This window comes from Vombatus ursinus, unplaced genomic scaffold (assembly GCF_900497805.2).
Source record: "Vombatus ursinus unplaced genomic scaffold, bare-nosed wombat genome assembly UNPS02010548.1, whole genome shotgun sequence".
NCBI lineage: Eukaryota > Metazoa > Chordata > Mammalia > Diprotodontia > Vombatidae > Vombatus > Vombatus ursinus.
In genome coordinates, this window is record NW_020950326.1 from 12,763,795 (window position 1) to 12,777,210 (window position 13,416).

The window sequence follows — 13,416 nt, forward strand, 5'->3', positions numbered from 1 at the left end:
GAGAGAATATATTCAAGAAAGAGAATGATAATATATATTCAACTAAAACTTACTAAATACTTACTGAGTGTAAGGCACTGTTGTGACACACTGAAAAGACAAAGACAAAAATGAAGGTTGTCCCTGACCTCAAGAAGCTTGTGATCTACTAGGAGATAGAGGGAAGTACAAGTACACAGACTCAGGTCAATTCTACAATAAATTTTTAAGCATATGCTATATTATATATTTTAATTATTTATTGTTTTATGATATATATTTATATATTTATACATATATGTTTATTATCGTATATTTAATTATTAAGTATGGGCAGGATGTATATTTCTGCCTATAGTGTCAGATGTGACATTTTTCAGTTTCTTTTTTTTATTTGCACAAAAGTATGACTTACATGAACTGATGCAAAATGAAAATAAGCACAATCAGGAAAATAATATATACAATGATCACAAACATGTAAATGGAGAAGAAAATAAATAATTATTCTTTGTGTAATTATGGTGAGCAAGCCTAGCCTCAGGGAAAAATTGAGAAAATGAACCACCTTCCATTCTATGGATCAGAGCAGGGACATGGGAAAAGGAGGATTGCGGTTGTAGACTATTGCTATATGCTTGTTGATTTCTTTGAATTATTTCTTTTCTCTTTCTTTTTAGTTCTTTGCTACAAGGAATGGGTTATATCATGGAAGACAGACCTATCCAGAGATGAAGGTAACATAAAAACAAAAGGCAGCAACAAAAAATAAATAGTAAAAGAAAATAATTGCATAATTCAGTTAATGTTGCTCTCCAAAGACCCAGGTTTCAAGCAAACTCAGGAATTTGGCATAAGGTGATGTTTCTTTAGTCAAGCTAGAATCTCATATCCGATTTGTCTTCTATAAAAATCCCTGGGTTAATGGTCTATACCTAGTCTTTGTGGGAAGAAAAATGCCTTCATTTACTTAGGTAATCACTTTAAGACACATTTTCCCCAAAGTACAGATTGCAAAAGGAAGGAATTTCTTGCCAGAGCTGAGTAACAACTGAAAGAAACTTCCTTGACAGGGAGAACATATTATGTGACTTGGACTGGGGAAATGGTTAAGAGTATAACATAATTTGGTGGCTGCCGGGTTTTATTGTTTAAAGCATTCTTTTGTATTCCTGATGTATTATTAATGCCTTGAAAATAAGAGCCCTGAATGTACCAGTCCACATAAATGTTTTACCAGCCTGGCCTGGGGAGCTGCTTAGATAATAAAAGGAATGAAATCAGCATCCTTCTCAACTCATTAAGCATAGTTGTTACTCTGTCGGTAGGCAAGTGACTATTTTGAATTATAATTGTTCAATTATGTTTATTTTATTTTATTTTATTCCTTTGTTTAAATATCCTCTTATCTTTTAACCATATGACCATTCTGGTTTTAATACAAAGTCTCCAAATATTCTGCCTTTTAACTGACCTTGAGCTATAATGAACCCCCATTTCCTTTTTTTTTAGTCTGTCCCCAATTACTCCCATTGCCAAAAAATTTCACATTATTTTCATTGCCTTCAAGTTCTGTGCTTGTTTTCAATCCACTACAGGTTCCATATGCTAATTTACCTATTCTGAGCATGTTCTTGGTCTACAACAAAGTCAATGGACTCAATAAGCTTCTCAACTGAAGACTATATGTCTTATTACAGTTTTGTTCAAACTCATCTGGTAGGGTATTTTCTAGCACATATTTGGCTCATATTTAGTGAAACCAATATTGAGCCCAAAACTGTCCTTTTAAGTTAAAACAGTATAAAAGTGAGGAGGATGCAAAAATTCTGACAAGTCTCTGCTGACCTGGCCATTCACTTTGAATCAGTTCCTCACTCTTAATGTTGTTCCATCATTTCAGTCATGTCTGACACTTCATGACCCCATTTGGGATTTTCTTGACAATCACACTGGAATGGTTTGCCATTTCCTTCCCCAGCTCATTTTGACAGATAAGGAATTGAGGTAAACATGGTTAAGTGACTTACCCAGGATAACACAGCTAGTAAGTGTTTGAGGCCAGATTTGAACTCATGAAGATGAGTCTTCTTGATTCTAAGTCCAGTGCTTTATCCACTGCATCACTTGGTTCCCTATTCTTCACTCTTAGCAGTCATAATTTTATGCCCAGTTCAGTCCAATGGAGCATTGTTGTCATCCTAGATCTTAAATGCTAATTCACAAGGTATAAAAAAAAAAAAAAACAAAAAACTAACTCTTTAGTAGATTTTCAGAACCTCTATTGGAGAACCCCAACTGGGCCTTCACCTAATTTCATCCAGACTGAGTCAAATACTCTCTTAGATAATATTGTTCTTGTGAAAAAAACAAACAGTGTTGATCATAGAATAGTAATAGCTATATTAGAAGCAAATTTTCTCAAAGGTTGGATAAGAGCAGTTGAGAACTAGGAATAAGTATTATCTCATAATGAATACCATATTATCATTACTTCTCAACTCATTTAAAAAAATGAAGAAATCAAAGAATAAGCCTTGTTACTTAACATGTTTTTTTTTTGTTTTTGAGGGTTCATTTTATTATTATTTTTTTTAGCAGTGCATATTATCAAACTCTCATCTGCTGCTTTGAACTCTGAACACAAAAGCCAAGTTTATAAGTAGGCAGAATATGCAGTTGCCTACATGGTATAATTAAGAAATATCAAGCATCAGCCTCCTTTCCCCTTCTGTTTCCACTCCACACCCCAAAAAAAGAAAATAATCTCTCCACCATCTGTCAGGGTGGCTGAAATGCCATCATTAGATATCACAATTCTATACAATTGCCTCTTTTCAAAGAAATTGATGAAGTAAATGTGTCATACCTTGTCCAGATTGTACTGAGGACTCGGGGGTAAAAGGTGTCCACTGCCTATTTTGTCTTAATTGAGAAAAGTACAGTGGTGATGACAATGTTGGAGTAACACAGCTCATTTTGTGCAATGAGTGACTGATAACTGTGAACAGAACAATGATGACTGTTTAGAATATCCATAGCAGGTCATAAACTGAAGTACAGAATAGACTGAGATTATAGCATTAGCATCATAATTCAGTGATGACCACTTGATAGTCAGGAGCACTGGGTTCTAGCCCTATTTCTATTTGGCATGTGTGTGTTTAATTTAATAAGCAAAGGCAGCTCAATCAGACCATCCAGGCCAAAGCATTTATTCTAGGAAATACTTGACATGGTCTGATTAGTGCCAAGCAAGAAGTACTAAATCTCTTTTTCCATGCATTGTGTTAACCCAGTTTGCAATTCCCTGTTTTTCGTATGTGAAAGATTGAATACTGGTTCTCTCTGTTTTGGTTGATTAGTTGATGCTAAACATTGATAGCTATCCAAGTGCTATTTCTCAAAAATGAATGAAGTGTCATGACTTTCCATACCTCTATTAAACTTTTTTTAGTGAAAAAAAAAACACAGAAATGATGTGGATACAGTCTGGATAAAGAACTGAGATACAAGGGATTTAAACTTAGTTTTCCATTAATTGATTTTTCTCTAGGCTTTTATTCACAATTTGAATGAGAGATCTCTCACTCACCAGTAAAGACAGGTATTTTGGGTCATTTTTTTTCCAGTAATGGAGATGGGGCAAGCTGAGCCTTTACCATTCTTTTACCTGGCTCTCTTTCTGACCAAAGACATATATTTGAATGACTGCTAGTCAAGGTTAGATATGCTCTAATTTGTGACCATGAAACTACAGAACTAAACAGGCCCTATAGGGATCAATCTTCTAGAATTAAGTATGTTTACAAGTAAAATCTGAAGATATCTTTACTCAATGAGTTTTCCAATTATGCTCTATTATTTGGTACAAACCATTGCTTTTACCATTCTGTGTTTTCTTGCTCCCATGGTCAGCATATAGTATCATTATGAGATGCCTCTGGCAAAACAAAACAATAATAGTTCACAGCAACATCTCATAGTGATGACTCGTAACTTGGTGCAATTTATGCTAAATTTGTAAGGTTAACATATTGCTTAGTAAGTATATAGTCTAGTTCTGAATTAGGGTGGATATATTCTAAGTGATTACTGGTGTATCCATGGGCAGGAAAGACTAAAAACAACTATTAGAATCAGTAGATTGGAGAAGCAATGAAAATAAGACAAGTCTGGTGGGGGAGAACCCACTGATCTCCTTTGAAGTGAACAGTATTTCAATTTGCTGACTAAACACATGGCCTTTAAGTTCATTAAGGAGATGAAAGTTTGTGTTGAGATAAACTGGAATATGCAATTGCTAAACCAATGATAGAAATTTCTCAAAAATCATGAGAATGGGTGAAGAGTTACAAGCCTGATTCTCAAAGCAAAGAAAACTGTAATTATTTAGATATTAGGATTTTGAGCAATTTTCTAAAGGGCATCCATTCTACCCTTTTCTTTAATTCAATTATGACCCAATTTATTGCCCATTTTTAGAGTCTGTGCAAAATCTGTCTCTGGTTCTCTCTGTATGTTTTTCTGTCTCTATTTGAATGTCTGTCTTACCATCTCTGTTTCTGTCTTCTTCTCACTCTCTCTCCCTCTGTCCATCTCTCTCTCACTATCTCTCTGTCTCTGTCTCTCTGTCTCTGTCTCTCTCTCTCTCTGTATCTCCTTCCTTTCCCTCCCACCTAGTTACCTTTCTCTCTCCCTGCAATCAAAAGACAAACTGCATGTTAATCCAATTTCCTTGCTTAATCTACTCAATATACATTGTAATCCACCTTTCCGTTCAGAGTTCCTTGAAACAAAGACCTAACTTCTTAATTCCAATATGCTTTTAGTGTTGCTAGCTGCAAAATATGGGACATTCTTGTCTCTGAACAACTGCCAAAAAGCAATGAAATGATGCATGATGAATGTGAGTAGAATGAAACATTACAAACAAATGAAAATGATAAAGAAAAAGTAGGATAAAGGATTTCATCAAAGACATGTTTAAACATAAAAAGAAGGACAGATTTGCATGCTATATTATTATGGGAAACTTATAGAGGAATATGGACAAAACTAGTAGAGTATGGGCATCCAAATGTGGATTGTGATCTGCAATGATAGAAGGTGAACTAACCAGAATGAGATCACAGTTCCCATTGGCATATTCAGGGTAGTGATCCTGACTTCAAATCTTGGCATAAATCAAGAATGTAAAATTAAAGTATGCTTTATGAGCATTAACAAAGGGAAGTGATGATCAATAAATTCCAGTGTGGCTTCATAAAAACAGGTATTCTTGCCAGATTAATCTAATTTCCCTTTCTTAGAATTATTAGAGTATGAGTTCTGCAATATGACATTCATATTGTACACCTGGGTTTCATCAAGCATTCACCAAAGTATATCATACTAGCTTTACAGACAAAAGGGATAATTGTGAATTTGATGGTTGTACAGTCATGTGTACTTCATTGATTGACTAGTGCCAAGGAGCAAACATTAAAAGTCAATATAAAATTGAATGAAGGTCTTTAGTGGAGTGTCCCACATATCAATCTTTAGCCTTATACTGTTCAAAATTTATATTGCTCTTGAATAAAGGTATATAAATGTTATGTTTATCAGATTTTCAGACTGACATACATTTGGTATTGGGAAGTAGATAGTAGAACTAACTTATTAGATGACAAAGACAGCATAGAAAAATATCTTGACAGGCTAAATGGACAAGTCAAGTACAATAATAACTAAGATATAATGATATAGATATAGATAGATATAGATTTTGCCCTAAGTTTTAAGAAACATTTAACATATCTTATTTGATCCCCACAACCCTGTGAATTAACACTAATTTTTTACCACTGAGGAAATTGAGGCTGAAAAGTTGAAGTGACTTGCCCAAAGTCACACAGTGAATAACTGAGACAATTCACATTTGACTCCAAGTATAATGCTCTTTCAACTGATACTCAGATGCTATTCTTTTCTCATAAGGTGCAATTCAGTAGGTATAAAAGTAAAATCCTGCACTTAGATTAATAAAATAAGTATAAATATACTAAACATAAAAGCATTGCTAGATAATTTGTGTGAATTCAGGTAGAATACAGTTTCACTGAGGGCCAGGACTCTCTCTCTCTTTTCAATTTGTATAGCCAGTGTCTGATGTTATAAATGTGTGTTGACTGACATAAGAAATCTAGAGCTTTAGAAGACTGTAAACTCATTATGAATCAATATTATAAGATAAGAAAAAAATTATAATAGCCCCCACTAAGAAAAGGGTATTGCCCCATCTGAGGAAGGTTAAAGTATCAGTATATACTATTTTGTTCACATCACATCTGAGAATCGTATTTAATTCTAGGTGTCACATTTTAATTTAAACACTGAGAAGCTAGAATGTAACCTGGATCAATTGAAAGAAAGATGTTTTCTATATAGAAGAAAATACTTATAGGGACCAACGCAATCCAACAGACATTTATTAAGCAAGCATTGGGAGTTAGGCATGGCAGTTACAAAGACAAAAATGAAACAGTCCCAACTTTCTAGCTTACATTAAAAGAGACAATTTTTCTTCAAATTCTCTTCAAATAGTTTGTGGTAACAATGATAGATATTTACATGGCTTTTCTTTTTAAAGTTTACAAACTGTATACATACATTGTCTCAATTTATGTTTTATAAAATCTGTAAAATTGGTACTAAAGGTCTTATTATCCTCATTTTGCAGATGAAGAAACTGAGGCTTAAAGAGTTTAAATGACATCCCCTAAGGTTTTACTGCTAGTAAATACAAGAGGTAGAATTTGAATGGATTTTTCCCTGACTCCAAATATAGTACTCTACCTTTTTGTTGTTGTTCAGTTGTTTCAGTTCAGTCCAACTCTTAATGACCCACCTACTACATCATAATTTGAAGTTATCTTAGGGAAATGGGCATACATTTAATTTACTTGTCACTAGAGGGAAGAACTTAGAGAAATGAGTGGTATATTCCAGCTCAGTGTAAGTAAAACCTTTATAATAATGAGAGCTGTCTAAAACTATAATGGGTTTTGTTGAGAGGCAATAGCTTCTCTTTAATTGGAGGTGTTGATTCAAAGGCTGACTGATCTCTTGACCTTAATGATTTTGTAGAGTAGTCCTTTTTAGATTATACATTGGACCTCTAAGCCTAATTCTACCTCTGACATTCTATTATCCTATGATCAGTGGAAGAATACCCAAAGTGTAATGGAAGTATAAACAACACACTCTTATTTCACTCCAATTGCCCAGCCAGGGCAGGAAAACCAACAGGAAGCATAAAATAAGTAAGGGAGAAATATTTCACCCCTACAGAAATTCAGGCAAACTCAGCTGTTCCACACAGAGCAACGAAGTGAAGGAATCCTTCTTACTTCAAGAATTTAAAGTGGCTTAAACATTCTACTTGCTCTACTTTTTTCTGCCGTCATTCACACACCTCCAACCTCAACACTTCCCCTCTGTCACCTTGGTCTATGTGCCATCAAAGATTGAGAGGTATAATCATTAGTGATGATAGTAAGAAAAATGATATATGATATATTACATATATACACACATACACACATACATACGTATATATACATATATGTGTGTGTATGTATGTGTGTGTGTATATATATATATATATATATATATATATACAGAATTTAAAAGGAGTAAAAGGAGACAAAAAGCTTTTTTTTTAATATGTCAGGGATCTCGTGTTGGCAACAGAGAATACTAAGCCTTGAGGCAATGGACCATACCCTCCAGAGGAATACCAGAATAGAACTAACAACTCACATTTATATAGTGCTTTACCACTTAGAAAGTGTTTTCCTCACAATAACCCTATGAGAGAGGTAGTTCTAGTATTATTGTCTCCATTTCACAGATGAAGAATCAGACTCTGAGACATTAAGTGGCTTGCCTTGCCACTAACTAGAACAGGAGATAGAGTTAGAAGGGATCTTTCAGAGTATCTAATCCAAAGTGACATGCCAAAGTAAATACAGCCAGTCAGTATGAGATTGAACTGACTTTCTAACTCTAACTCCAGTCTTCTACTCATTCACAATGCACACTGTCTCTCCAGCAAGATCTGAGGGATGGTGAAGAATCTTCACTAAACTATCCCCAACTTTTTTGCTCTTTTTGTGCTTCAACCTATAAATATTTACAAACAGTTTGAAGGCCTGATACTGCTATTTGCACAGGCATCATAGAGATGGCATATTGCAATAAAAAAAGCATTGTATTTAGAGTAAGAGAAGATGGGATCAAATTCTTCCTCTGTCACTTTCTACCTGCATGATCTTGGGCAAACTACTTTGAGTCTCAGTTTCCTCACCTGTAAAATAAAAGCTCAAACTAGATGACCTCGGAGGTTCCTTCCAGCTCTTAATCTCTGATCTCTTGATGATGAAATCCTTATTAATAATGGGAAAATTAAACATATACATAAAAGCAATGATACCTGAAATTTTCTGAAAGAGAAACAATTTATATTGGGCAACTTATCATTTTTCTCTATTTATCCTGTCAACCAGTAACTTTCATTTTTGGGGGAAAGCTACAGAAATGGAGGATTTGTCTAGAACTGATAGGTAGACACATATTAAGAGAGAGAGACAGGCAGATAGTTACATATATACTGCAGATCTACTTGATTATACAAATTAACTTTATTACTATACTTTCTTTTAACGCAACCCAATAATTACCAATATTCAACCAAAGGATCCCCGTACAAAAAAGTACATTTTTTGAAAAGCAGTTCATTTAATGCATATATTTTATTAACCCAATCAATTATTTAGCATGAAGTAGGAGTGGGGTGTGTGTGTGTGTGTGTGTGTGTGTGTGTGTGTGTGTGTGTGTGTTTCCTGGTGCCCTATTTAATACAAACCTGTTTCACGCTGAGTGGTAATAATCACAATAATAAAAGATTTATCAAAGTCTACTACTGGCACTCCAGAAAATAGTTGTTAATTTTTCTGATGTGCAAAAATACATATAACAAAGCTTCCCAAAAACTGACACCAGTATCCCACAGATTCTTAAAGAAAACCAGAACTTCACTGCTAATTTCTACTCTTATGCTTTGATCTAGCTTCCTATTGACAATGCATCATTTTTTTTTGACAGTACATTATTGACCAACCTTTAGCTTATGGTTTCAGATTTCATATCAGCATCCTTCTGTTTCTCTTGTAATCTTCTCCTATTGTTAAAGAAAGGGATGCTATTTACATAGCACCAACTATGTCAGGCACCATGTTAAGTGCTTTATAAATGTTGCATAATTTGATTCTCACAATTTGATCCTCACAACAGTCCTGTGAGGTAGATGTTATTATTGTTCCCATTTTATAGTTAAGGAAACTGAGGCAAACAAAAGTTAAATGATTTGCTCAGTGTCAAATAGGTAGTATCTGAGGCTGGATTTAAACTCAAGTCTTACTGACAACCTCAGTGTTCTATTCATTGTGCCACCTAGATAGCTATTGCCATTCTTTGAGTGACTGCCTCCCAAATCCCTTGGCCTTTGTATTATTTTTCTTTTCCGCTGTGATAGTGGTGGTGGACAGTGGAGGATTCAACAAGTCTGAGCAGCTCACAAAATTCTGCTATGATAGATTTCCTAGAGCTGTTTGTGTTTATGTGTTTTAGACACACAAACAGACCAAATGGTGTTGAGAGACTGAAAAACTGATGGCCAATAAAATTGTATTTCGTGGATAGTCAATAAAATATTATGTGTGTGTGTGTTTTTTTCTTCACAGAAAACAGATGTTACTGAGATGTTTTCTTTCAGAGTACCTTTCTGACATCCAGCTATATGAAACATGGCATTTCATTTCTTTCTTTTGTTTAAAAAAAAATCCCTCCATGGTATTGTATGAAGGCTGAAATGTGGTTCAATACACTCAATTTCTTGGGTAAGAAGAGATTGGGGGGAAAATAAGGGAAAAGCAAAGCAGAATAACACATTTGCCCGATTCAACAGGGTGACTCTAAATTTACATGTCCTTTAAAATTCAGTTTAACTTACACTATATTTTCTGATTTTGCTATTTCTTCCATGTACCTATTTATTTTGTCCTTGTGTCTCCTGTCAACTCATTCCTTGTATCTTTTAGCTTGTTCTTATGACTGCTTCTCATATTCATCACAACTATTGTCTTTCTCTTCTAGTGCCTTATCACTCCTATTGGCCCCTAATTCTTTCTCACCAGAGGAAGACAAGGTATGGTGTGGGGAGTGGGGAGCAGAGGGATAGAAGGTGACCTACAGTTGTGTAAACCTCTAGTTTACACACTGGAAACAATTTTTGATTAGCAGGTGGCAATCCTGGGGTTGAGAGGGAAATGAGTAGAGGATTAACATGCAAATTAAGTTCTGTGCATCCTTGGTGTATTTAATGAAAGGGAGTATTGATTTAATTTGGATAATAAATTTGGGATAAGTAGTATTCTCAATTAAAATAAAACAGCTCAAGGGAGAGACACATTTTGAACAGTCAAATTTGCAAAGTCTGAATTCTTTGCCTGGCTGGAGTGTCACTCTACAAACCTTGGAGTTAATTCTCTTTGTCAACTTACATCTCAGCCATGACAATAATTTGAATTTGTTGTGTGCATGTAACCCAACTCAAATCTTTCTGTTTCTTTTTAGCTGTATAACCAGAAGACATTCAGCAAGAAATCAATGCACAAGATTCATCGAATATTATGGTAAAAGGGACTTTAGAAATTATTTCTAACTATTATAGAAATTGCCTTCTACAATACTACCTGAAGGCCTTTGTAGTCACAAAATATTTATTGAATGCATGAAGGAATGAATATCCCTGACAGAATGAAACAACATTGGTCATTAAAAAGAACATTGTACTCTGAGTCAGAAACTTGGAATTCTAGTCATTCCTTCTCTACCTTATCACATGATCATGAAAAGCTGCAGTAACTCTAAGCTTCACTTTCCTCATCTGTGAAAGGAAGGTATTACTCTATCTGCCTCCCAAAGTTCTTTTGAAGATCAATAATAGGAAAATACAAATTAGAGTTATGATTTTTAGGATCATATGTTTTCTATTGTAAAGAAACTTACGATTTTGTTACTCTCTGCTCACTCCTGAAATTCTTGAAGTCAGACTTTCATCCCTACTGCTCATCTGAAACTGACACCAAATCACCCAACTTATTCCCAGTATTCATTCTCCTCACCTTACAATATTTCAAACTATAGATTATTCTCTCCCTGTAACTCTTTCTTACCCTGATTTACTTCACATAGATCTCTTATAAGTGATCCTTCATTCTTTTTTTTCTTCTTTAACGTGTACGCTTTTATTTGAACTGGTCTTAAGTCAGCATACAGGTAAAGCTCCTTCCTAAAGCACCAATCTCATAAAATTCACAGGGAGATTATAAAGTCTTCATTCACTTCTATGTTGGGGGCAGAGTAGAGATTTAGGGGCCCATTCATTATGGCTGACAATGAAAAAAAAAGAAAAGTATTAAGGTGGAAGATACAAAATGTTTTTGTTTTTGTTTTTGTTTTTTCAAACCAAAAATGTTTACTTAGCTGCATAAAAAGTACATAAGAAATATGAAGATCCAGGAATCTAGTACAACAGAGCTTTTCTTGCCTCCCAAGACTCCAAAGAGATGATTCCAGAAGGTAAGAGTTAGCCAATTTTCACAGCAAGGCATTGTGTCAGATCTCTTCACATTTCTCTTGAGTCATATTTGAAAGTCAACTTTCTATTCAGCTCTGGTCTTTTCATCAAGAATTCTGGAAAGTCCTCTAATTCACTGAATATCCATTTTTCCCCCTGAAGGATTATACTAAGTTTTACTGAGTATTTGATTCCTGGTTCTAATCCTATCTCCTTTGCCCTCCAGAATATTATATTCCAAGTCCTATGGTCCTTTAATGTAGAAGCTGCTAAATCTTGTGTTATCCTGATTGTGTTTCCACAATACTTGAATGGTTTCTTTCTGGCTGCTTGCAGTATTTTCTCTTTGACCTGGGAACTCTGGAATTTGGCTACAGTATTCCTAAGATTTTTCCTTTGGGGATATCTTTCAGGAGGTGATTGGTGGATTCTTTCAATTTCTATTTTGCCCTATGGTTCTAAAATATCAGGGTAGTTTTCCTTGATAATTTCTTGAAAGATGATGTCTAGGCTCTTTTTTTGATCAAGGCCACAAAACATTGTTTTTTAAAGGATTACATAATTTACATGTAAAGCAATACTAGTACCTTCCCCCTCTCCCTGCTCCCAATCTGAATTTTTATTATGTAGCTCCTTTGCTCTAGCAGAAGATAGTCTTCATAGAGGCTTGTAACTCTGTAACAAGGCATTATACAATACTTGGAAAGATTATTAAGAAAAAACAGAAATGAAAACAAATATACAATCAGAGTCCTGAAGACTCACTGTAAAACTTTGAGGATATTTGCCTCCAACATACTTAGATTGCTCATTATCTTCACCATTCCAGGTTTTTTTTTTTTCATTTTTTTAAAATTTATTTTTAGTTTTCAACATTCAGTTCCACAAGATTTTGAGTTCCAAATTATCTACCCATCTTATCCCTCACCCCCATCCCAAGATGGCATGCATTCTGTATACCCCTTCCCCTAACCTGCCCTCCCTTCTATCTCATGCTCCCTTCTCTTATCCCCTTCCCCTTCTATTTTCCTGTAGAGAATGATAGATTTCCACACCCCATTTCCTGTATTTCTTATTTCCCAGGTGCATGTGAAAACATTTTTAACATGTGTTTTTAAAACTTTGAGTTCCAAATTTTCTCCCTTCGTCCCTTCCCACCCACCTTTGTCAAGAAGGCAAGCAACTCGATACAGGTTATACATGTGTAGTCATGCAAAACACTTCCATAGTAGTCATGTTGTGAAAAACTAAGTATAGTTCCCTTCATCCTATCCCATCCCAACTTTATTCTATTCTCTCTTTTGACCCTGTCCCTCCTCAGAAGTGTTTGCTTCTGATTACCCCCTCCCTCCATTTGCCCTCCTCTCTATCATCCCCCTGCTCTCTTGTCTCCTTCCCTTCCCCATTTTCCTGTAGGGTAAGATAGATTTCTATGCCTAAATGAGTGTGTATGTTATTCCCTCCTTAAGCCAATTCCAATGAGAATAAGATTCACTCATTCCCTCTCACCTTCCACTCATTTCTCCTCCATCGTAAAAGCCTTTTCTTGTTTCTTTTATGTGAGATAATTTACCCCATTCTACTTCTCCCTTTCTCCTTCTCCCAGTATAATCCTCTCACTCCTTAATTTTATTCTCCAGATATCACCCCTTCATCTCCAACTCACCCTGTGCTCTCTGTCTGTCTGTCTATCTATCTATCTATCTGTCTATCTATCTATCTATCTATCTATCTATCTATCTATCTATCTA